Below are 25,344 nucleotides of genomic sequence, written 5' to 3'. Positions count from 1 at the left end.
CTAGATATGAGCAACAATGATCTCAGTGGCACTTTACCTTTGTGTCTAGCAAATTTAACATCCCTTCAACTGTTAGATCTATCTTTCAACCACTTCATTGGAAATATCTCCTTATCTCCCCTGGGGAGTCTCACATCCATGCATACGTTACAACTTTCAAGCAACCTGTTTCGAATCCCAATCTCTCTTCTTCCGTTCTTCAACCATTCAAAGCTCAAGCACTTGAATTGTCATGAGAATGAAATATATGCAGATATAGATGTGCCTACTCTGACACCAAAATTTCAACTACGGACCCTAGATTTGTCAGGTCAAGGACATGGCGGAGTGTTTCCCAAGTTCTTCTACTATCAGCATAAATTAGAATATGTTGATATGTCAAATATTAAAATGAAGGGAGAGTTTCCTCATTGGTTGATCAGGAACAACACAAAATTATACACACTTCACTTGCCCAACTGTTCTCTTTCGGGGCCTCTCCAATTGCCAATTCATTCCCATGTGCATTTTTCAGACTTAGACATCTCTGACAACTACTTCAATGGCTCTATTCCAACAGAAATTGGAGTATGTTTTCCAAGTTTAAATTCTCTAGACTTGTCTGGAAATGGTCTCACTGGTGGCATTCCTTCGTCATTTGGCAAAATGAGCCTATTGAAAGAATTAAATTTGTCCAGAAATGGTCTCACTGGTGGCATTCCTTCGTCATTTGGCAAAATGAGCCAATTGATAAAATTAGACTTGTCCAACAATCATTTGTCAGGCAAAATACCCCAAGAGTTGATTGTTGGATGCAGTTCGTTAAATGAGCTCATTCTTTCAAACAATAGTTTGCATGGCCAAATATTCCCAAAACAAGCTAATCGCAAAGAATTGATTCGATTATTGTTGGATGGCAATCAATTCACTGGAAGTATCCCATATAGCATAGCTAATTGCACAATGTTGGCAATGTTGGACGTGAGTGATAATCGACTCTCTAGTAGCATCCCTGGTTGGATAACGAATATGACTACTCTCCGAATCTTGGATCTTTCAAAGAATAATTTCTTTGGAAACCTGCCATCCAGCTTTTGCCCTCCATCGATCGGTGAAGTTTATTTATCAAGAAATAGGCTACAAGGACCATTGATGAATGCATTTTACAATTGTCGTAGTTTAATGATATTGGATCTTAGACACAACAATTTCACTAGAAGAATTCAAGGATGGATTGGCAATTTTTCAGCATTGACCTATCTTCTTTTGGGTTATAATAATCTTGAAGGTAAAATACCAATTCAGTTGTGCAACTTAACTCAATTAAGGTTGGTTGATCTTTCTAATAATAATCTTTTTGGTCATGTCCCCCCTTGCATAAGCATTGATAGCAATTGGGTTAGGGGAATTCAAGATGAAGATGAACGTTTTATAACTTATATTAGGGAACAACCTTTGGAGTTTACAACAAAGAGAATATCATATTATTTTCGAGGAAGAGTTCTCAAGCTCATCTCAGGACTCGATCTGTCCTGCAACAATTTGACAGGTAAAATTCCTGCTGAATTAGGAAATCTTAGCATGATCCAGGTGTTAAACCTGTCCCATAATAGTTTGACAGGATTGATTCCACAATCATTTTCAAACTTGAAGCAAATTGAGAGCTTGGATCTTTCCTACAATAACTTGAACGGCAAAATCCCTCAACTCACTCAACTACATTGGCTAGCTGTCTTCAGTGTAGCACACAACAATTTATCTGGCCGGACACCTGAGATGGTTGCGCAATTTGCGACATTCGACAACAGTAGCTATGAGGGAAACCCTTTCCTTTGTGGACCTCCATTGTCCAAAAGTTGCTTTGCTTCATCAATGCCAGGAGTTTCAGCGAAGGATAAAAAAGATCATAAAAGAGATGATGGCTTTATGGACATGGATGCTTTCTATGTGAGTTTCCTGATTTCTTATGCCATAGTGTTGTTGACCATAGCTGCCATTTTGTACATAAATCCATATTGGCGAAGAGCATGGTTCTATATGATAGAGTTGAGCATCACCAACTTCTACTATTTTCTGGTAGACAATATTCCTTTTTTGTTTAGATGCTACTGAAGTCTGGGTCTGCTATGTTCTTTAGAAGCATTCAATCTTGATGAGTGAGCTGAGTTTATGTTGTAGTTTCAGTAAGCTAGGATGGTTGCAGAATACTGAGCTGGAGCTGATTGCAGAGTATAATTTATTACTTGTTTTTGTCAGTTAGTTAGATGAGCTGTAAACAGACATTGTTGACTTTGTATACTGTTCATTTCATGAATGAGTAGTCACTTTGTATACAAAACTTATGGAAAGTTATAATTCAATGCTTTCAAGTTTATGTATACACACACACACAATGAGAAGAAATGAAAATTTTAATAAGTTAGAACAAAAACAAATATATTCGGAGCAATCATTATACATATATATATGTGTGTGTGTGTGTGTTTTTGATAAGCAGTAGAATTTTATTAAGATGATGAAAATGAGAGAGTTTGTGGAAGGGCTACTGACTAAAACTTTGCCGATAGGCAACCCCCCTTACACCCAACCTAAGGAACACCAACTACAACCAGAACAAAAGAGCAGAAAAAAAAAAAAAAAAAAAAAAAAAAAAGCGCACTACAAGACCAGAAGCCACAAGAGTGCAACGAAGTTTGAGGTTCTACTAAGACCCTGTTTTGCCAATATATCTGCACATGACTTTGCCTCTCTCAACACATGACAAAATGAGATATTTCTTAGAAGGCACAGGTGATTGGTGATAGAGTTGATAGTGGACGACAGGGAACCAGGCCTGAAATTTGTGCCCAAGCAATTGCATTTTGGGAATTAGATTCCACAATAACAGAGTCAATACCAGTGAGTAGGTTTGGGAAAAAAATCAACAGCTCTAAAGCTTTACAGATTGCTTTTAATTCAACACCGTTCGAATCATTGCAGCCTGCTGGACATGAGAAAATACACAAGAATTTTCCTGAGTGATCTCTGAGCACCCCTCCAATTGCACATACTCCTGGCTTTCCCAATGCAGAACCATCAACATTCCATTTTGGACACGGAGGAGGCAGTGAGGTCCAAATAGCATGTGGGCGAGTTCTCAAAGGTTTAGTCCAGGATTTAGTGGACTGAGGAGAAACAAGAAGGTCAATTCCAGAAAAAGGGAATCAAGGTTCAAGAGCTTTATAACGCTTACACTTTAAACAATGTCGAACCCACCATGATCAATAGTCAAAATAAAATCGTTTCAACGTACAACAATGGTATGTAATAATTGTTCCCCATTCAGCCCATTTACTTCTTGTGGTCCGTATTCCTGAATTCCCCTCACCCATTGATAATATCAAGCTCCATTCTACACCAAAATTGAGAAATTGTTAATTATTTATGACAATAGCAGATATATCCTTCCAAAATCAACACTAAGTTCAAAACATATTATCAGCCAGAAAAGATGGAAGAACTCCCATGCACAGCACCAGAAATTCTTACCAGAAAAACACTTCCATTGTGAATGTGCTCGTCTATGAATAGAAATAAAGGGAAAATGCATCTTCCAATGTGAAAAATAATATTTTTCTATAACATATTTTAAGTTAAAATTTAAAAAATTGGTACTGATAGTAAGAAAAATATATCAAAGACATTGAAGAAACCTAAAAATTTTAAGTGAAAAGAATTGAGCTTACAATTAAGAACAAAGAATAGACGTTGATGAAAAATCTCTTCCTTTATATCTGTAGAGTGCATAGTATTGGATTTGAATCTTCTCAGTCCCTGACTACTGATTGATGGCTGGGAGAAGATGGAGCTCACACAGTCACATTCAGTGGCACTGCAGTCTAGAGATTTCTTGGCACTGCAAAAGAAGAGGTATTAGCATACTATGTAATTTAGATAAATTTAATAAAAATTAGCTTATAAAAAAATCTGTGCAATTTAGCGACTTATTATTCATAATCTCCAAATGGAAAAATCCAAAAAAAAAAAAATTCTGAACTAATTGTCTGCAAGATGCTCATGAGCTACTCAAAGACAACAGGGCATTACTTACAAAACTACAGAGTATAATAAGAAACATAAAAAGTGTTTCTAGAAATTAAGTAAATGAAAATAATAAAAATAGAAGATATCACATAGAGAGGAATTATCAATAAAAGCAATACCCTATTTAAGATTAGTCCTAAACAAATTCAATGTCAGAGCTTTTATTTAAATAAGATTAGTCCCTTGACAAATTTAACAACAACATTCTCATAGCAATTAATAAGAGTTCTAACACCTTATTTTCAACTGTCAAAGGAAGAAAGAAAGATGAGAGAACTAACCAGTACACCAACAGTAGCTTGCTAGTACCAGCTATCAACTTCAAATTCGCTAAATCAAAGCTCCCTCTCAAGGTTCTTATAAGTGGTTGCACCAGCACTTCACCTTCTGCGCCATATGCACCAAAAATTTGTTACCAGTGGTATCAAGCTATTTGGAACAAAATGCATAAAGTGCTTAAGCTGAAATTGCAATGTAGTTGCACCCTGTGATCAAATGTGTGAAAAAGATGAAAAAGGAAAAACTTCCTTTGCAGCCCCTAGCTCCGCCCCTGGGCTTGACAGTATTTGAAAATTGGGTTTTTGAGGCTGATAGGCCCCAAGTTCTCGTTAATTGTTACTACTACGTCAATTATGAAGACGTTGGGCTTTGGCTTCTTAATTTTAATTTTTGGTTTAAAATATATTTTTTAATTATGAGTTAAATTAAAAAAATAAGTGGTTAATTATGTTGTAAAATTACTTAATAATAAAAGTAATTTAATTAAATGTTTGGTTAAAATGTGTTTAAAGGTAATTTAATTATTTAAAATTACCTAAAAGGATATACAATTAAGTGTTGTAATTGTTAAAATAAGGATAATATTGATATTTTTAAAAATTATTAGAATAATATAATCTTTTACTTAGTCAAATTGTAATTTTAAAATAAATAAATAAGTTATTAATAAACTTCTTATTTAATTTAAATAGTTTTTTTTTTCTTTTCTATCTATTTTCTTCTTAAACAAACATAAATTGAATGGCTAATAAAATTATTTTCCTTCAAAACAAACACAGTCTAAGCGGTGGAAAGGAAATGACAAATAAAATCACACATTGACATTTGGTAGCACATTTTAGATTTGTACAAATACTTTTCACAAATATCCCCTTTTCTCCCCCTGGGGACTCTCACATCCATGCATGTATTACAACTTTCAAGCAACCTATTCCAAATCCCAATCTCACTCTTGCCATTCTTTAACCATTCAAAGCTCAAGTACTTGGATTGTCATGGGAATAAAATATATGCAGACATAGATGTGCCTAATTTGACACCCAAATTTCAATTACAGACCCTAAATTTGTCAGGTCAAGGAGATGGGGGAGTGTTTCCGAAGTTCCTTTACTATCAGCATAACTTACGGTATGTTGATATGTCAAATATTAAAAAGAAGGGCAAGTTTCCTCATTGGTTGATTGGGAACAACACGAAAATAGACACGGTTTGCTTGGCCAATTGTTCTCTTTTGGAGCCTCTCCACTTGCCAATTCATTCCCATGTGCCTTTTTCAGAATTATATATGCCTCATAATTGCTTCAGTGGTTCTATTCCAACAAAAATTGGAGTACGTTTTCCGAGTTTACATTATCTACACTTGTCTAGAAATAGTCTCATTGGTGGTATTCCTTTATCATTTGGCAAAATGAGTCCATTGACAAAATTAGACTTGTCCAACAATCGACTACCAGGCATAATACCCTAAGACTTGATTGTTGGATACATTTCATTGGGTCATCTCATTCTTTCAAATAACAATTTGCAAGGCCAAATATTCCCAAAACAAGATAATTGCAAAGAATTGATTGAATTATTGTTGGATGGCAATCAATTCATTGGAAGTATCCCATATAGCATAATTAATTGCACTATGTTGTTAATGTTGGATGTGAGTGATAATCATCTCTTTGGTAGCATCCCTGGTTGGATAAGGAATGTGACTTATCTCGAAGTCTTGGATCTGTCGGAGAATAATTTCTTTAAAAACTTACCATCTGACTTTGGCCCTCCATGGATCTGTGAAGTTTATCTATCAATAAATAGGCTACGAGGACCATTGATGAATGCTGTCACGACCCAACCTATGGGCCGGACCGGCACTAGGACCTGGGCCAGCCTAAAGCCCCCGAGGCCCGTAGTAAGCCTAACTGTTCATTTACCCAATTCTAAGGCTCATTTGGGCCCAATTTCAAGAAAACAAACGGACAGAGTCCGGCCATAAAATGGACTTTCCAACGGAGAGTTTTCGACTCACCCGACCTGTAAACACAATATATAGTCAATTGGGGAGCTCAGCTCACCCTCCACATACTCATCAACATAATAATAAATGGGAGCTCAGCTCCCTCATCCAATCCATCAAAACAGACTTAGAATATTAAGTTTACAGGTCCAACATGATATTAATATTACAGACCAAATTCAAATAATTACTGCTAACACATGCGGAAATTCTAGGAGTAATTAAAATTACACAAATATTGATAAACAACCTGCGAAGTAGAAAGCGAGTTAACCTGAACAAAATATCCTCTGTGGCTGTAAAAATTTTTGAACAGGAGTGAGCGTTCGACTCAGAGAGTAAAATATCAATTTTAACCATAATCTCTATAACTATCTAAAACTAATGCACCCTGTAGAGTGAAATGCAACATCAACATCATATTCACATCATAGCATCAAAAAGGTGATTTGGAGCACTCACGCACCCTGTAGGATCAATCATAACATATGGGAGCTGATCCCCTATACAGCTCTCTTAAATCCAACCTGGTGCCAGCGAAGAACTCAAGCCGGACTTTCGCTTAATAAACCAAATCGAGGGTCCCAGCGAAGAACTCAAGCCGTGACTACCCCTCGAAGGATCGGGTTCCCAGCGAAGAACTCAAGCCGTGACTACCCGTCCTATCCATAGTCCACACCCCATCACACGCACGCCAACGCACGCACACTGCTCCAAATTACCACAACAACATCATGGCACATTAACAGTTATCAATGCATCATAAATCGTGCCTAGAGTTTAACTACATAAATATATGCATATAAGTGATGCATGGGCATGCTGAACATATAATAATATCGAAATTACAATTAAAATTAATATTTTACTCACAGACTTGACGACAATCACTGTGGCGGCTGGGCGGAGGAAGAAGGCTGTCCCGGCTCACCTGACAATTTTATTACCATTATTTAATAAATTTGACTCAATACAAACAAAGAAAAAGACCAATACGTCCTAAGTCGTGCCGAAAATCCGGCAGAGTCTCCCCTATACCTAGGACCTACCCAACCTGCAAAATGGCTCAAAACACACTTCTATATTCAAAATCCATATATCCACAGTTCAATCATATCACACAGCCCCTCCTGGGCCCATCAAATCAATCATCCATCACAATACGCAAAATTTCAATTTAGTCCTTATTATTGATCATTTTTGCAAAAACTGCCCAAACAAGCTCTAAAAATTATAAAACTTTGCCCCGCGGTCCTTAGCAATATTACTAAGCTATTGCAAAAAGAATCGTAATTTTCTAAGCTACCACGAATATTTTATGGATTTTTAATCCTATTTAAGCACTAGAAAATTACGAAAAAGCAAGGTTCGGGTTTACCTTTGCCGATTCTGACTTCGGGAACGCGCTCGGGATGCCTGACAATGGTGGGGTAGCCAAAACCTCGATCCAATTCGGAGACTTTTCCGGTAGCTGGTCTGTCTGGCCGGAAATTCACAGATCCGGACAACTGTCGAATTTCCGCGAATTGAGGATACCTACACGAAGCCCAATAATAATATATAAAAAATCAGGGGTGTTACATTCTTCCCCCCTTACAGAAAATTCGTCCTCGAATTTTACACAAGGCAGAATAAAGCACATGATTATACATTGAACAGATAAGGGTACTTGCTACGCATGTCCCGTTCTAACTCCCAGGTGCACTCTTCCACTGACTGACTCCTCCACAAAACCTTAACCATAGGGATCTGTTTTGATCTCAGCTGTCTCACTTGGTAGTCCACTATGGCTACAGGCTGCTCCTCAAATGTCAAGTTCTCTTTTAGCTCTATCACATCCGGCTGCAGTACATGAGAAGGATCGGGAATGTATTTCCTGAGCATGGAGATGTGAAACACGGGATGAACGTGAGAGAGGTTGGGTGGTAACCGGTAGGCAACTGCTCCAACTCTATCAGTAACCTCAAAAGGTCCAATATACCGAGGTGCCAACTTGCCCTTCTTTCCAAATCTCATGACTCTCTTCATTGGAGAAACCTTCAGGAATACATAGTCGCCCACTGCAAACTCCACATCCCTCCGTCTGCAAGTGCATAACTCTTACGCCTCGAAAAGTCGTCTTCAATCGTTCTCGATTAAAGGAACTACCTCAAGTGTCTTGCACTAGGTCTACATCATGCACCTTCGCTTCCCCCATTTCTGTCCAACACAGAGGAGACCTACACTTTCTTCCATATAATGCCTCATAGGGTGCCATCCCTATGCTGGAGTGATAACTGTTGTTGTAGGCAAACACCACCAAAGCTAGCTGCTCATCCCATTGACCTCCAAAGTCCAAGACACTCATGCGAAGTATGTCTTCCAGTGTTTGGATTGTCCTTTCGGACTGTCCGTCTGTCTGAGGGTGGAAAGCCGTACTAAAGTTCAACTGTGTGCCAAGTGCCTCCTGCAACTTTCTCAAAAACCGAGAAGTGAACTGGGGCCCTCTGTCAGATATTATGGAAGCCGGAACTCCATGCAATCTGACTATTTCTCGAATGTAGAGCCGAGTATACTGTGCCACAGAATATGTAGTCTTCACAGGTAAGAAGTGAGCTGATTTGGTTAGACGGTCTACAATTACCCATATCGAATCATATCTTCGCGTGGTACGAGGCAACCCAGTCACAAAATCCATAGTAATCATTTCCCACTTCCATTCTGGGATAGGGAGCTCTTGCAGCTTCCCTGACGGTCTCTGGTGTTCAAACTTCACCTTCTGACAAGTCAAGCACTTGGACACAAAGTCTGCTATGTCTCTCTTCATGCCATTCCACCAATAGCTATCTTTCACATTATGGTACATCTTGGTGGAGCCTGGGTGGACACTGTACAGTGTGTAGTGTGCCTCTTGCATGATTTCCTTTATGAGATTGTCTACATCGGGCACACATATCCTCGAACCATGCACTAGGGCGCCATCATTGGCAAATCCAAACTCACCACCTTCACCTTGCTGTACTCTTTCTATGATCTTCATCAATTGTTGGTCTCTGTGCTGGGAAACTCTGACTCTGTCCCTCAAGTCTGGCCTCACTGAAAAGTGAGCCAACAATACCCCCTCATCTGAAAGATCTAGGATTAAACCTTGATCCATCAACTCATGTACCTCCTGAATCAATGGTCTCTTCTCTACTAAAATGTACACTAAACTGCCAGAAGATTTTCTGCTCAAAGCATCTGCTACAACATTGGCCTTCCCAGGGTGGTACTGGATGGTGCAATCATAGTCTTTCAGAAGCTCCATCCATCTCCTCTGTCTCAAGTTTAAATCCCTCTGTTGGAAGATATACTTCAAACTCTTGTGGTCGGTGTATATCTCGCACACTTCACCATACAGGTAGTGTCTCCAGATTTTCAGTGCAAAGACTACAGCCGCCATTTCCAAATCATGGGTGGGATAGTTCTGCTCATGCCTCTTCAGCTGCCTTGAAGCATAAGCCACTACTTTTCCATTCCGCATCAAAACACACCCTAGGCCAACTCTGGAGGCGTCACAGTATACGATGTATCCTTCACCGCTCATAGGTAGTGTTAACATAGGGGCAGTGGTTAGACACTCCTTATCCTCATCATTATAACTGACTCTATCGAGCTCTCTTCCTGTCCTTTGCATCTTATCCACTTCCCTTTTCCTATTTTTGGTATTGTTGGTATCATTTCAACCTGCTGTTTCCTTAATTTTAGTCCTATCTCATCCTTACACCTTTTCCTTCAAAGATGTCTATCCCATCATCAACTTTAACTTTCTTTTTATTTCTTAGTCTTATCTTGAATACTAGTTTCATTACTTCACATGATTTACTCCTACCAGCACATTCTTCACCTTATGTAACACTTATAATTACCCATAGAAATTTTTTTTTTTTTTTTTTTGTATCCCCTTTTTTCCAACTTAACTATCAGAACATTATCATTCCCTATCAGCCTTAGTAGGAAATTGCTTATCCTGGATGAATATGAGCCCCATAAACTATAAGTTCCATCTGAACTAACACGGCTATAGGAAATATGTGTCATGCCTTAATTCCAAACAAGATACTTCACGTGTTCATTCTCCTTAATATAATCATATATACTGCCCATAGCTTTCTAAACTTCAACCTCAAATTACCCATCAGCAACAATTTCATCTATTGAATCTCAACCATAAATAGTACTTCCTCCAGCTCATAGTTTAAAACAGTTGCAAGCCTTAGTAGCTAACTCAATTTAACTCCTGTCATTACTCATTCGTCCTTTCATACTTAATACTAGGTATGCACTTCTTGTCATTCTCATATCGGAAATTATGTATGAATTTGTGCCTACTAAACTCTCAATAACTAGGTCTCCTTGACTCGGTTTACATTCCTTATATAACCTTCTAGAACCAAAAGCACAAGCTAAACTTGAAAAGAAAGAAAATATCCTCTTATATTCAACTACACCCGATTGTCATATTATAACGTTTCACCTAAGTTTCTTGGTCTTTCTCTCCAAATTTCATCATCTCCTAGCACAATTATGCTCTACCTATAAGGTATCATCTGCATGAACCCTTTAGTACCATTTTCCTTCTTGACATAATATTTTATAATTTATTAACTTTACTTATACTCGACCTATGATTCATATCTATCATCGTTTTTATTGTGCCCTTAACTTTTGTTGATTCCTGAAAGATTTCTCTCACTAATAAATTCTTCCAACACTAATTCCACCCTTATCTAGGGTCATTAATTTGATCCTTGAACTTTCTAGTGATTTATAACCATCCAGACTTGTCACTTTTCGTTCTACCCCTACTATTGTCCTGTCGTTATTGCTTCACTACAAAGTGATCCTGTTGATCACACTAAAAATGTTTGCCTGACATTCATAACGAACCTCTAACTACCTTCTCACTATCTCAAAAGTCTAACCTAAAACCTATGTGTCATTATCTATCATTCTTTTCCTCTCATCATACCTATTTGATCCCTTAGACTGACTTTTATTCAACTTACTGCTTACTAACTTCTCTTTCTCTACCTATTTAGGTAGTCCGCAATACCATCGCACACCTTCTAACATTTACTCATTATTATTGTATTCCATACCTCCATCACTTTTCTCACTAATGTGGTCCCATTTTGGGTTTTCCATCCTTGTCATTCTCCTTGCCAAGAATAACACTTAGCCTATCCTATATCTTAACTTTGTTCCTTTTATTATGCGCTCTTTAGGTTGTCCTTTCATTTATTTCCTTTGTCTTACCCAAAATAGAACTTGACTATTCTATCCCTGGTTCCATTCTTCTTCCTAACATAATAAATTGTACTTGCTAACTATATCTTTCGAGTCTCTATCGCGTTATCATATGTCCGTGCTACTCAGTTTGGTCCTTTGACCACTCTAGCTAGTACTTCCACTAGCATTTAGATTATATTGCATCCGCAATCAATTGCCCAAACTTTCATTCGCACTTTCTTTATCCATTGGCCTTATTTTATTTATCTTCGCTAATTTATTACTCTTAACAATATTATAATTAGATTATACTATTGTTTTGAATAATTTGAAATTAGAAAGGAATTCAGCAAATTACAGTCATACTTTTATTGTATGATCTCTATTCTTATCCTTTAGCTTACATAATACCCTTACTACCTCGAGAACTGATTCTGCAGTAATTTTATTTATTATTATTTTTATTATTATTATTATTATTATTTTCCATGTTTACTCAATTCAAAAACTTAAACCCGTCATCCAATTCAAAGGATTTACATCCATCGTGATATGATTATATATGATTCCTATAATGGAACTTGTATCCTCTCCAGGATACCCGAGCCAACTACTCTCTACCACACTCTACGGTCCATCCGGGACACTATTCCATAAGTCATCATTATCGTAATAACCTTGATCCATTCTGAAAAGATAGGACTATATCCTAACTTGTTGCAACAAAGGTACTACATCTACCACCTTGCCAGAACCATGTCAAGTTAATGACTCTTTTATCATATCATAGCTCTATAAATCATCAATTCATAGTTTCGACCTTCTCTAGGTAGTAGAGTTGTACTTTATTCCATCTTGATACACACAAGGTATACTATTCTCACTCTATAAGTGTCACCTTTACTTTGCAACTAGTCCAAACCTGCAGTCCGATGGCAACTCTTGATGTAACTCTAGCTCATCTTTGGGTAATCGAGTCACCGACTCTAGTTATCACCCAACCGTGACCTTTCAATATTCTAACTCTAGACTCTTAGCAGAGTTCCCAACTCCTCTGCAAATATAGAACTCTGCTCGCATAAGCTGTACCAAAACAAGCCATCTCAAACACCCTCATTATGGAGCACCACGGGATGCACGCAGCTCTACACAATAATCTCATGTCGATCTTTGTCTGCGACTACAGAGCGGACATCGAGAACATTGTATAGTTACTACGATACGTCTGACGGACTAGGTCTCCTAATTTCTTATCTCTCCGAATCTTCTATTATCACAAAGTTATTACGATTGGGTCATCTCACGATGACCGCCGATGGTATCCTCATCCTTATCTAGGGCAACTGTACTTTTAAGACTCACTTTTATGTACTCGTGTCTTACACGAAATGGGCACACCATTTAAACCCATACTGACAAAAATATAACATTTCTTGGAGTACGTATCCTCATGATAGATCTCACATGTCTACTAACTCTATTTCACATTTCTGTGTACTCCACGAAAATCAAGACACTAACTGAGGTAATCTTATATTTCCCGAGGTATAACGTAGAATCTAGAAACAAAGAATTACAGGAAAAAACGAAACAGAATCCTATACTCCGCATGTGACTCCTAGTAGACTCTTCCCAACACTTAGATAATTTTTCCCTATGAATCTGGAGCCTAAGCTCTGATACCACATTTGTCACGACCCAACCTATGGGCCGGACCGGCACTAGGACCTGGGCCAGCCTAAAGCCCCCGAGGCCCGTAGTAAGCCTAACTGTTCATTTACCCAATTCTAAGGCCCATTTGGGCCCAATTTCAAGAAAACAAACGGATGAGTCCGCCATAAAATGGACTTTCCAACGGGGAGTTTTCGACTCACCCGACCTGTAAACACAATATATAGTCAATTGGGGAGCTCAGCTCACCCTCCACATACTCATCAACATAATAATAAATGGGAGCTCAGCTCCCTCATCCAATCCATCAAAACAGACTTAGAATATTAAGTTTACAGGTCCAACATGATATTAATATTACAGACCAAATTCAAATAATTACTGCTAACACATGCGGAAATTCTAGGAGTAATTAAAATTACACAAATATTGATAAACAACCTGCGAAGTAGAAAAGCAGGTTAACCCAGAACAAAATATCCTCCTGTGGCCTGTAAAAATTTTTGAACAGGAGTGAGCGTTCGACTCAGAGAGTAAAATATCAATTTTAACCATAATCTCTATAACTATCTAAAACTAATGCACCCTGTAGAGTGAAATGCAACATCAACATCATATTCACATCATAGCATCAAAAAGGTGATTTGGAGCACTCACGCACCCTGTAGCATCAATCATAACATATGGGAGCTGATCCCCTATACAGCTCTCTTAAATCCAACCTGGTGCCAGCGAAGAACTCAAGCCGGACTTTCGCTTAATAAACCAAATCGAGGGTCCCAGCGAAGAACTCAAGCCGTGACTACCCCTCGAAGGATCGGGTTCCCAGCGAAGAACTCAAGCCGTGACTACCCGTCCTATCCATAGTCCACACCACATCACACGCACGCCAACGCACGCACACTGCTCCAAATTACCACAACAACATCATGGCACATTAACAGTTATCAATGCATCATAAATCGTGCCTAGAGTTTAACTACATAAATATATGCATATAAGTGATGCATGGGCATGCTGAACATATAATAATATCGAAATTACAATTAAAATTAATATTTTACTCACAGACTTGACGACAATCACTGTGGCGGCTGGGCGGAGGAAGAAGGCTGTCCCGGCTCACCTGACAATTTTATTACAATCATTTAATAAATTTGACTCAATACAAATAAAGAAAAAGACCAATACGTCTTAAGTCGTGCGAAAATCCGTGAGTCTCCCTATACCTAGGACCTACCCAACCTGCAAAATGGCTCAAAACACACTTCTATATTCAAAATCCATATATCCACAGTTCAATCATATCACACAGCCCCTCTTGGGCCCATCAAATCAATCATCCATCACAATACGCAAAATTTCAATTTAGTCCTTATTATTGATCATTTTTGCAAAAACTGCCCAAACAAGCTCTAAAAATTATAAAACTTTGCCTGATCCTTAGCAATATTACTAAGCTATTGCAAAAAGAATCGTAATTTTCTAAGCTACCACGAATATTTTATGGATTTTTAATCCTATTTAAGCACTAGAAAATTACGAAAAAGCAAGGTTCGGGTTTACCTTTGCCGATTCTGACTTCGGGAACGCGCTTGGGATGCCTGACAATGGTGGGGTAGCCAAAACCTCGATCCAATTCGGAGACTTTTCCGGTAGCTGGTCTGTCTGGCCGAAAATTCACAGATCCGGACAACTGTCGAATTTCCGCGAATTGAGGATACCTACACGAAGCCCAATAATAATATATAAAAAATCAGGGGTGTTACAAATGCATTTTACAATTGTTCTGAATTAACAGTGCTGCATCTTAGTCACAAGTATTTCACCGGAAGGATTCCAGAATGGATTGGCAATTTTTCAGAATTGACGTGTCTTCTTTTGGGTTATAATAAACTTGAAGGTGGAATACCAATTCAGTTGTGCAACTCATTCCACTTAAGTTCGGTTGATCTTTCTAATAATTAACAATCTTTCTAGTCATGTCCTCCCTTGCATAAACCTTGCTAAAAGTTGTCCAGATGCATTAATTGTTCCTTCTATAACTTCTAGGACTCAACGTTTGGAGCTTACAACAAAGAATGCATTGCGTTATTTCCAAAAAAGCATTCTCGACCTCATATCAGGACTCGATCTGTCCTGCAACAATCTGACAAGTAAAATTCTAGCTGAAATAGGAAATTTTAACATAATCCAGCTATTAAACCTTTCCCATAACAAGTTGACTGGATTGATTCGGCAATCATTTTCAAACCTGAAGCAAATTGAGAGCTTGGATCTTTCCTACAACAACTTGAATGGCAACATCCCTCAGCTTACTCAACTAAATTTTTTAGTTGTCTTCAATGTAGCACAACAACTTATCTAGCGAGACACCTGAGATGGCTGCACAATTTGCGACATTCAAGAATAATAGCTATAAGGGGAACCCTTTCCTTTGTGGACCTCCATTATCTAGAATTTGCTTTTCTTCATCAATAGTGCCAGGAGTTTCAGAGGAGGATAAAAAAGATCATATAAAGGATGGTGGCTTTATGGACATGGATGCTTTCTATGTGAGTTCTGTGATTTCTTATGCCATAGTTTTGCTGACCATAGCTGCCATTTTGTACATAAATCCATATTGCGAAGAGCATGGTCCTACATGATAGAGTTGAGCCTCACCAACTTCTACTATTTTCAGGTGGACAATATTCCTTTTGTGTTTAGATGCTATTGAAGTCGGCGTCTGCTAGCGTTTGAGTGAGCTGAGTTTATGTTGTAGTTTGAGTGGGATGGTTGCAGAACAATGAGCTGGAGCTGATTGCATAGATAATTTACTACTTCTTTTTGTGAGTTAGTTAGATGAGCTATAAACAGAGATTGTTGAGTTTGTAGCAGCTTCCTATATGGTGTTCATTTCTTGAATGAGAAGTTCACTTTCAGTTTTCTTTCGAATTCAATCACAAAGTACAACGTTTAAACGATACACTATAATTCAATGTTACTCTTCTGCGTACTCTTCAGATGGGATTATAGAATTACCTAGACACAGATATATCATTAAGAAGTTATAATTTGCGATATTTAATCAAAATATGTCGGCAAGAATTCTAACTGTCATAATTTCTCATCACATCTTCAATTAATGATTTTGATTCAGTCAATCTCATATTAATTAAATGTAAATTAATAAGTTAATTAATAAAATTTAATTAAATTAATTTAATAAATTCATTTATAAATAATTTTGATATATAGGAAAATTATATGTTTAATATTAAATTCATTTTACATATATATATATATATATATATATATATATATATATATATATTTCTTTACAATTGGCTTCGATTGTAATTCGAACTTGAGACCTCATATCTCTAGAGACAATTCTAGTACTGCGAAGTTAATTAAAGCTTATTAGTATACCTAATTAATATATTTAATAATCATGTAAATAAATTTCATTTTTATTTATTATTCCAATTTATTAAACTTCCACTGAATTATATAGGAAAAGACTACCATTGTCAATGGAAGCTTTTCTCCATTATTTAGAGGTATAAAGAAGCAAGGAAATCATAAGATTTGCAGACAATTCCCTATTGCAAGACTCTCTCTCTCTCTTCCATCCAAACAATTTGTACCACCCACCGCATATGCTTAAAGTCAATCCATAATATATATATATATATATGTCTTGTTCTTCCAAAATGAACACCCAAGAACTAATTCCTAGATTTTAGTTGCGAAATTGCAGGAAAGAACTATGTATGCTGAGATAGGCAAACCAATATACAAGATGATGGGATCATAAGGATGGATAGCTAGAACTTGTCTGAAGAACCAGTAGGATGGATTTAGCCATTGACGGCCATGGAGAATGCTGTGTTGCAAAGTGGCACATCCCTTATTATCTGTTTGGTAGTAGGGATTGCATACAAAGCCAACATGTACCAAATCATGGCAGCGAGGACCGGAGGGAGTGCAGCCCAATGCTTGGTGGTAGGATTGCAGATGTAATATACCTGTGGTGCACAAGAGTAAGCCATAGCAATAACCCACAACCATGTGATCTTTTGGGAAGAAAATGAGAGAGAATTCGATATTGAGGGGTGTAAGATTCTGATCCTGAGAGTGTTGAAGGCTGTTGGCACGATTCTATCGTTGAGCTCAGGATTGTCTCCATCAAAATGGCTTAAGCTAATTAGGCTTGGCTCCCCCTTACTTATATTCTCTCTTAACATCTTGTCACTTGTCAATGTGGAACTCCAAAAAGGAGGAATCAAGAGCATCAGCTGCTTATAGAGTTTGAGAACAATCTTGTTTTAGTGGGGATCATTTGTTGGTGGCTATGGAAGCGACTAAGGAAATAAGGGGCTGGAAATAGAGGGCACCAACGCTTGCATACGGCCTTACATTGCACAATAGGTTTGCAAGGAATCCGATGCAGTACTTCTAAGAATGCCATTGATGCTGTTTATTTCGCCATCCATTGTTACGCACAAACAACTATAAGAAGAGCAAGATTTAACCACAGAGGTGGGATATCTGCCAATATAATGAATAGATATAACACATGAATGAGAAACATCCAAATGATGACCAAATACCTTCATGATCAATTTTGAAGTCTAATGGTGGCTCCTCATCATAACCCTTTTTCATAAAAATGATCCAATCATATTGTAACTTCAATTAGTTTGACTGACAGAACAAAGACAATTGTAAACCTTTGTGCTTCATAGGCATGCCAAGGTAAAAGTTATTAAATAAACTCTAAAACAGAATTTATGAGTTTTATTACCGTCAACAACGGTTCCATATCATCTGACATAACCGACATAAAGTCACAATTATATTCAGCAAATATGGCAATTAGAATAAATAGATACAAAAATCCTCCTATTTCTTGTGTGAGATGGATTCAATTCTAATCAGCTGCTGTTGAATCATTCAACAACTATGGTAGAGATACAGATATTTTTAGTGCTAATGGAAATCATTCCAATAAGCTAATCCCAGCCATCACGCTTCCCCATACACCCAGTTCCAAATGCATCATATTAAGTGAAAAAACCTGGCAGAGAAAAAAAAAACATAAGATAAAGCACAAAACATAAGCTAATCCTGATAATACTTTGAACATCCTTTTTGGTGAAGAATTCAATCAACCTGAACGGATAAGCCATTTCTTCACCTTTATACGAGACCTTATATTATGGTAACTTTTACATGATCAGATAGGTGCTTGATATTTTATATCATGATACATAAGCTTTTAACACTATGTTATTGATCCTGTTAAATTATTGAGCATAAAAAGAGAGAACTAAACATAAGTTTTCTGAAATGGAACATCTGCACTCACACAATTTCATTAACATAAAGCTCCTTGTATAGGAGACACATTATAAAAGCAGTACATGAGCCATACCTACTGCAGAATTACTTTTCAGAATTTACTCCATAAATTCTGCATTTGCACTCCTTTACACCAAACATTATACTAACTAAAGTAAATATACAAAATATCTTTGACTTTTGAGTCTCTAAGGAAACTCTTACAGCTCTAACAGATCCAATGCCCTCATTGTTGGACCCTGGAAGGGGAGTATTGCCAATTGTGCAGTCACATTACATATACTTTCATCAAAGTCAAAGGGATACCCAAAATTTTTTTCTTACCATTTTTTTGTTGACTTCAAAGCATAAGAGACTAAGGGTATGTTTGGGAAGGGAGGAAAGTGAGAGGGGAAGGAAAATGTGAAGGGAAAATAAATTTATTTTCCATTCTTTTGTTTGGATTGAGTGGAAAATAAAGGGGGAGGGAAAATATTGGAGGGAAAATAAAATTTTTTTGTCTTTTTCTCCTTTCTCTCCAAAATGGGGGGAAAGTAAGGAAAAAATACAAAAATATCCCTATACTTAATAGTTTTTTTTTTTTAATTTAAGGGTAAAGTTGTAATTTTACTATTCATAAAACAACTTTCCCTCTAATATTTTCCTCTCCCAATCCAAACAAGGGGAAGGAAAATAATTTTTATTTTCATTCCTTATTTTCTCTCTTTTATTTTCCTTCCCTCTTTTATTTTCCTTCCCCCTTCCCAAACATAGTGTAAATGGAGGAAAAAACAAACACTCAAACAAAGTGAATTAGGCAGTAGAAATTTGGAAAGCAATACATCTAGAAATGTCCCCATCTATCTCTTTCATCCCTCCCTAATTCTCTTCTCTTCTCTGCTTTCACTCATAACTTATCAACTTCACATAAAGAGAAAGAAAGATGTTTTAGATGCATAATGGAGAAAAAAAAATCACCAAAATTAAGTGTCTAACAAATTTTTAAATATATACATGTCATTAAGTTTCTAAACCCCAACAAAATGATAGTATTTGAACTATAATTGAAAACATTGTCACTAAAATTTGTATTATTTTCATTGCAATCATAAATTTTGAATTTTTGCGATTTAGTCATCCAACTAGAAGAGACTTGCGTGTTTAATTGTTTGAAGACCTTTTAATGTTGGGATTTTTACATTTGGTTTTGTATAGTCATTTTCTAATCAGCAAACCCATCTGCTGAACATTTGAATAAGGAAAATATGTACAAATTGAGCTACTTCAGTGCATGAAATCTTTGAAGCATTTTATCAAACATGTGGTGGTCGTGCCTGAAAATTCACAGTTCCTGACAACGTTATATTCTGATTATTTTGTCATTTATAATATATTTTTCACGGCAAAGACAATACCCTTAAGGACATTCAAGCTAATGTTAAAATCATCTCCCAGTTTTGTACCCTTTTCGTATCTGTTTCTTTTTGTAAAATTGATAGTGCAAACAAGAAAAATTTGCAGATTGGTTAGCTAAGGCTCTGTTACCTTAGCTAGGGGATATTTTGTACTCTGATGCTCTGATCTAGACTTTTAATGAAGTTCTCTTCACCTCCAGGAGAGGTGCATAATTAGCATGGACCCTGAATTTAATTGACAATGCAGGTTTCCTCTATAGTATGGCTACAAAGCGAAAATTTTAACAAGTTAGAACAAAAAACGAATTTATTCAATGCAACAACTCAATTCAACTAAGAATTTATCCAAAAAATTTGGGTTGGCTTATTCAATGCAATAATTATACGTAAAACACATACACTCTAAACAAAGTCAAATCCACCATGATCAATAGTTAAAATATAATAGTATCAACATATAATCATTCTATTTAATAATTTTTCCTTATTCAGCACATTTACTTCTTGTCGTGAGTATTCTCGAATTTCCCTTACCCATTAATAAAATCACTTGGAAGTGCCCATTTCCATTAGAATTCTGGTTTCAACTTGAGTTTCCCTCTTTTGATGGCTGAACAATTCCAACTTTCCCCAGGTTGAATATAATGTTGTATTGTAGCTTAACTCTCTCTCTCTCTCTCTCTCTCTCTCTCTCTATATATATATATATATTGTGATGAGTGAGAGGAGCTTATTGGATCACGACCAAGAGGTTAGAATTATTTAATATTGTTAAAAGCAATTCATTAAATAAATTAATTATAATGAATAATAAAAATTGATTTGAAATTAAATTTAATATATATTTTAATTATAAAATTCTAAAATAATTATTAAACAAACTTTTCAATAATATTTAAAATTATATTTTCTAAAAAGCCTTTCCATCGTAATCTCAAGGTTGAAATACATATAAAACACTTTATTTTAAATATTTGTGATTCTACATCCCAGTAATCGTAGATTTTGAAAAAATATATTATATTAAATTAAATTTAATTTATTATAATTGCATGGCCATTAATTTACATGAAATATGCGTAACGTTGGGGACAATCGCTTTTTACATTGGTCTTTTATTTTGCCAAATAAGAAAGGCTATAAAAAGTGTTATGGATTGATGCATACAAAATCCAACGACTTTGCTAGTTTGCCTAAGCTATTTTACCCAAAAGCCCATATAAACGAGAAGGAAAGAAAGAGAAAAGACTTGAGTTGGTGAAACAAAATTATTTCAATAGAAAAATATAGCCCTATTTTTAGAATAATTATCTAGTGTAATTGTTGTATGTACAATAATTGTACTTTTATCATTGATTATAATTGTACTTTTATCATTGATTATAATACGATTACTACGCTCAATGGTTATAATAAAACTATGGTACATGATTGCATTATTTTCTCCAATTTTAACATATGATGAGTGGCGCAACTAACTTCCACCGGTGATGAAAATTTGGCGGTTGTTGCACCCTTTGTTTCTTTTTATCATTATAATAATATTTTTATTAATATAAAGAAAAAAAAAAGCCCAAAGGTGCTAGATTATTGTTTCATTCAGTTTCTATAATTTGAATTTCAAAAATATAATTATATACTATTTTCTAAATCTTGAACTATTTAATTCTCATAATGATAATTTATCTCTCTTTTAAATATATTGACAATCAGAAAACTTCATTTAATAAACTGAAAGACTAAAGAGTAGACGGAAAAAAATACAATTACTAATATATTTTTGAAAATAAGAGATTAAATCATTAATTTTATTAAAATAGAGAGTTTAAATAGTCATTTTTCTTGTTTTAATAGATAAAGAAATTAAGATTGTTTAGATGGGAGGAAAGAAAATAATTAGAGGAAGATTAAAGAATACAATGATTAAGAGGAAATATATATATATATATATAATTTTTCTTTTTATATTTGGATATAGGAAGAAAATTATTGAAAGAGGAGTTTTTTTTTTTTTAAATAATAAAATTGTAATTTTATCCTTAAATAATAGAGATAATTTTGTAATTTTAAACATTTTTCCCACTTTCTTTCAATTTGAAAAGAAAATGGAAGTGGATTCTAACATTTATTTTCCTTTCAAAATTTTCTTTTTTATCTATTTTCTTCTTAACAAACATAAATTGAATGGATAATAGAACTATTTTCCTCTCAAAATTTCCTCTCTCATCTTCCTTCAATCCAAACACATTCTAAAGGGATGGAATGGAAATCACAAATAAAGTAGATACGGACATGGGAGCATTAACTATCAGTTTAAAAGAAAGTTACCTTAAGTCGTTGTGGACAGTGCTCGATCTGGACATTGCTCTAAATCCACATGCTTTCTTTTTATAAATATATGAGTCTTATTTTCTTTTAAAAAAAATTAAAAATGTGTGGCTAATATAATATTATTTTTTAGTACTCCTGATATGTACTATAATTTTTCCTGTTCGTGGGAAAGAATATGCATGGAAAATTTTTTTATTTTAGCCTGGGGTTAGTTGGTTTGAGGAAATATCCAAAAAGGTGAGGGAAAATGTAGAAAAGTGAAAAGAGAAGGTTAAAATTGAAAAACTAAACTGAAATAATCGATTTGATTTGGTTTGATTCCTTTCATAACCTCAGCTTATTTCAATTTTTATATTTTTGCATTTCAATCAATAGGTTATTTTTGTTTAATTCTGAATCAAACAAACCGATTTCAAACTAACAAGCAAGTGCTTAACGATCGAGGTATTAGCCCAACAGTTCAATCCTATTATCATAGATTCCTACTCAAAATAGCATCATTTTCCATTAACAAGAGGGAAATTATTTAAATCTGATATTAAATCAATCTAATTTTAGGCTTGAATTAGAATCATATGCATACGTGAGCACACACATAAATATAAATATGGAATGGAGTGTAAGTAAGACCATCATTGAAGTTAACTTGCTTGATGGTGCAAGCTCCTCCACCTCCTTCAAGAATAACAACACTCTTAATAGCGTGGGGCAGTACCTTGGGGAGGAGGATTTCAGAGTCCATGGGAAACGTCTTGATCATTTTGGATGGGGGGACTGTGGTGGCCACCTTGGGCTACAGGTACTGACTGAGTTATGTTTCAAAGTGAGAAAGCTTAATACTAACGCCCTCAAGTCTTAATAATAATTAGTAGTAATATTCACTTTCATCATCCCTTCATTTTTATCAATTTTTTTATTTAATTATTAATAATTAACAGTAATATACACTTGCATTTTTTTTTTAAGAAATGAAGATTTTTTTTTTTTTAACAATATTTGAATGTTTCGAAGGGAAAACATTCTCAACTCATCAATTTGGCTGGTTAAAAAAATTGAAAACCACAAATCTAAAAGGCAATGGAGACTCCCAAATGCAAATCTATGATTTTAGAACCTTATAAAACTCTTCCCAAACAGAATGTTATATTCTGATTATTTATTCATTACGAGTATATTTTTCACAACAAAGACAATACCCTTAAGAACATTCAAGCTAATGTGACAATCATCTCCCAGTTTTATACTCTTTTCATATCTGTTTCTTTTTGTAAAATTCGAGGATTGGTTAGCTTAAGCTCTGTTAGCTAGCTAGGGGATATTTTGTATTCTGATGCTCTGCTCTACGCTCTCAATAAAGTTCTCTTCAGATCCAAGAAAGGTTCGTAATTAGCATGGACTAGGTATTTAATTGACAATCCAGGTTTCCTTCTTCAAATGGAACCTATAATATGTTAGAACAAAAAACGAATTTATTCGATGCAACCATTGTACGTAAAACTTATACACTCTGAACAAGTTACCAAAATAAAATCCTATCAACATACAACGATTATACGAAACCAAGTTCCATTCCTCACCAAACTTGAGAAATTAATTGTTGATTGTTTCGCTGTAGCAGATATATCCTTCCAAAATAAAGAAGTGAAAATATCCAAAAACTCAATTTTTGGAGTTGATATGTGAAATTGAAGGTATAGGAGTTGGCCACCATGGAAGCATGAGCGTAAATACATCTTCTGATCGATAGAAGTAACCATAGTTAGAAGGAAACGAAAACACCATAACTAATTTCGAGGTTTTAGTTGCCAAATTGCCAGAAAGAACCCTGTGTGTTGACATAGACAAACCAATATACAAGATGTTGGGATCATAAGGATGGATAGCAATAACGCGTCCAGAGAACCAGTAAGATGGATTTAGCATTGACGGCCATGAAGAATGCTGTGTTGCAAAGTAAGATTAACCTGACATTTCAAACTCCACTTGTTACAGTCCTGGAGTTGCCAAATCAGCAAATTCATGCGATACACTACACAAATATGCAATGAGCCACGACACAAACCAAGGCAATGCAATCGTAACCATGGATCTGGTATGCCTTCTGGTTTATCAATAAGTAGTACAACCCTGTTACTGTAAATATCATAAACAAGAATCTCATTGCCTCTAGTCAACCAATGCAGCAATCTATTGTAGACTATAGCATTGGTTAGCGGAGTGGACCAATAAATGGGTTTTGGAGATGACAATACGGAATCTGTCCATTGTCCAGTCTCAGATGAAAATACCTCCACTCCAAACTCACACTTGACTGCCATGCGGACAGGAATACGAACCCCCTTGTACTGGAGGTTGGAATCAATAGTGGGCACATCCCTTATTATCTATTTGGTAGTAAGGATTGCATACAAAGCCAACGGGTACCAAATAATAGCGGCGAGGGTCTGGAGGGAGTGTAGACCACTGCTTGGTGATAGGATTGCAGATGTAGTATATGACCTGATCAAATATACCTGTGGTGCACAAGAGTAAGCCGTTGCTCTAACCCACAACCATGTGATCTTTAGGGAGGAAACTGAGAGAGAATTTCGAAACCAGGACATTGAGGGGGAATCAAGAACATCTGCTGCTTATAGAGTTTGAGAATAATCTTGCTTGGGTGGAGATCATGTTGGTTGTGGCCATGGAAGCGACAAAGGAAATAAGGGATTGGAATTAGAGAGCACCAACGCTTGCATATTACGCTGCACGGCAGATTTGCAAAGATTTGCAAGGAATCCGATGCAGGATTTCTAGCAATATCTCATCGCTCAGAATGTCCATGATTACGCACAAACGATCCTGGAGATTATGATATATCCTGGTGAGTATATATATATACGGTGAAGTCCAAATTCAAGTAGGATTAGAATCCATAATTGAATAAGGATTAGGAAAAAAATAAATTTAAAAAAGGGGAAGCAACTGAATTGAAATAGGAATATAATTGGCCGAATTTATCTT

At 35.9% G+C, this 25,344-nt stretch overlaps 1 long non-coding RNA gene and 1 pseudogene across 3 annotated transcripts; both read right to left on the bottom strand.

The window, feature by feature from the left end:
* Nucleotides 1–24,659, bottom strand: part of LOC131172085 (major allergen Pru ar 1-like) — a 58,050-nt pseudogene extending 33,391 nt beyond the window's left edge.
* LOC110650483 (uncharacterized) lies at nucleotides 17,596–20,752 on the bottom strand. 3 transcript variants are annotated; one of them, XR_009142469.1, is made up of 3 exons: nucleotides 20,545–20,752; nucleotides 20,141–20,275; nucleotides 17,596–17,959 (listed from the first exon to the last, which is right to left on the bottom strand). It is a non-coding gene; the product is annotated as an uncharacterized LOC110650483 (long non-coding RNA). The 3 variants fall into 3 exon arrangements; XR_009142467.1 differs by lacking the exon at nucleotides 17,596–17,959 and adding an exon at nucleotides 18,033–18,332; XR_009142468.1 differs by lacking the exon at nucleotides 17,596–17,959 and adding an exon at nucleotides 19,391–19,516.
* Nucleotides 24,660–25,344: the final 685 nt, after the last annotated feature.

This window comes from Hevea brasiliensis, chromosome 13, assembly GCF_030052815.1.
Source record: "Hevea brasiliensis isolate MT/VB/25A 57/8 chromosome 13, ASM3005281v1, whole genome shotgun sequence".
In the NCBI taxonomy this organism is placed as follows: domain Eukaryota; kingdom Viridiplantae; phylum Streptophyta; class Magnoliopsida; order Malpighiales; family Euphorbiaceae; genus Hevea; species Hevea brasiliensis.
The sequence above is the reverse complement of the archived record's forward strand: the minus strand, read 5'-3'. Positions and strand labels throughout refer to the sequence as shown.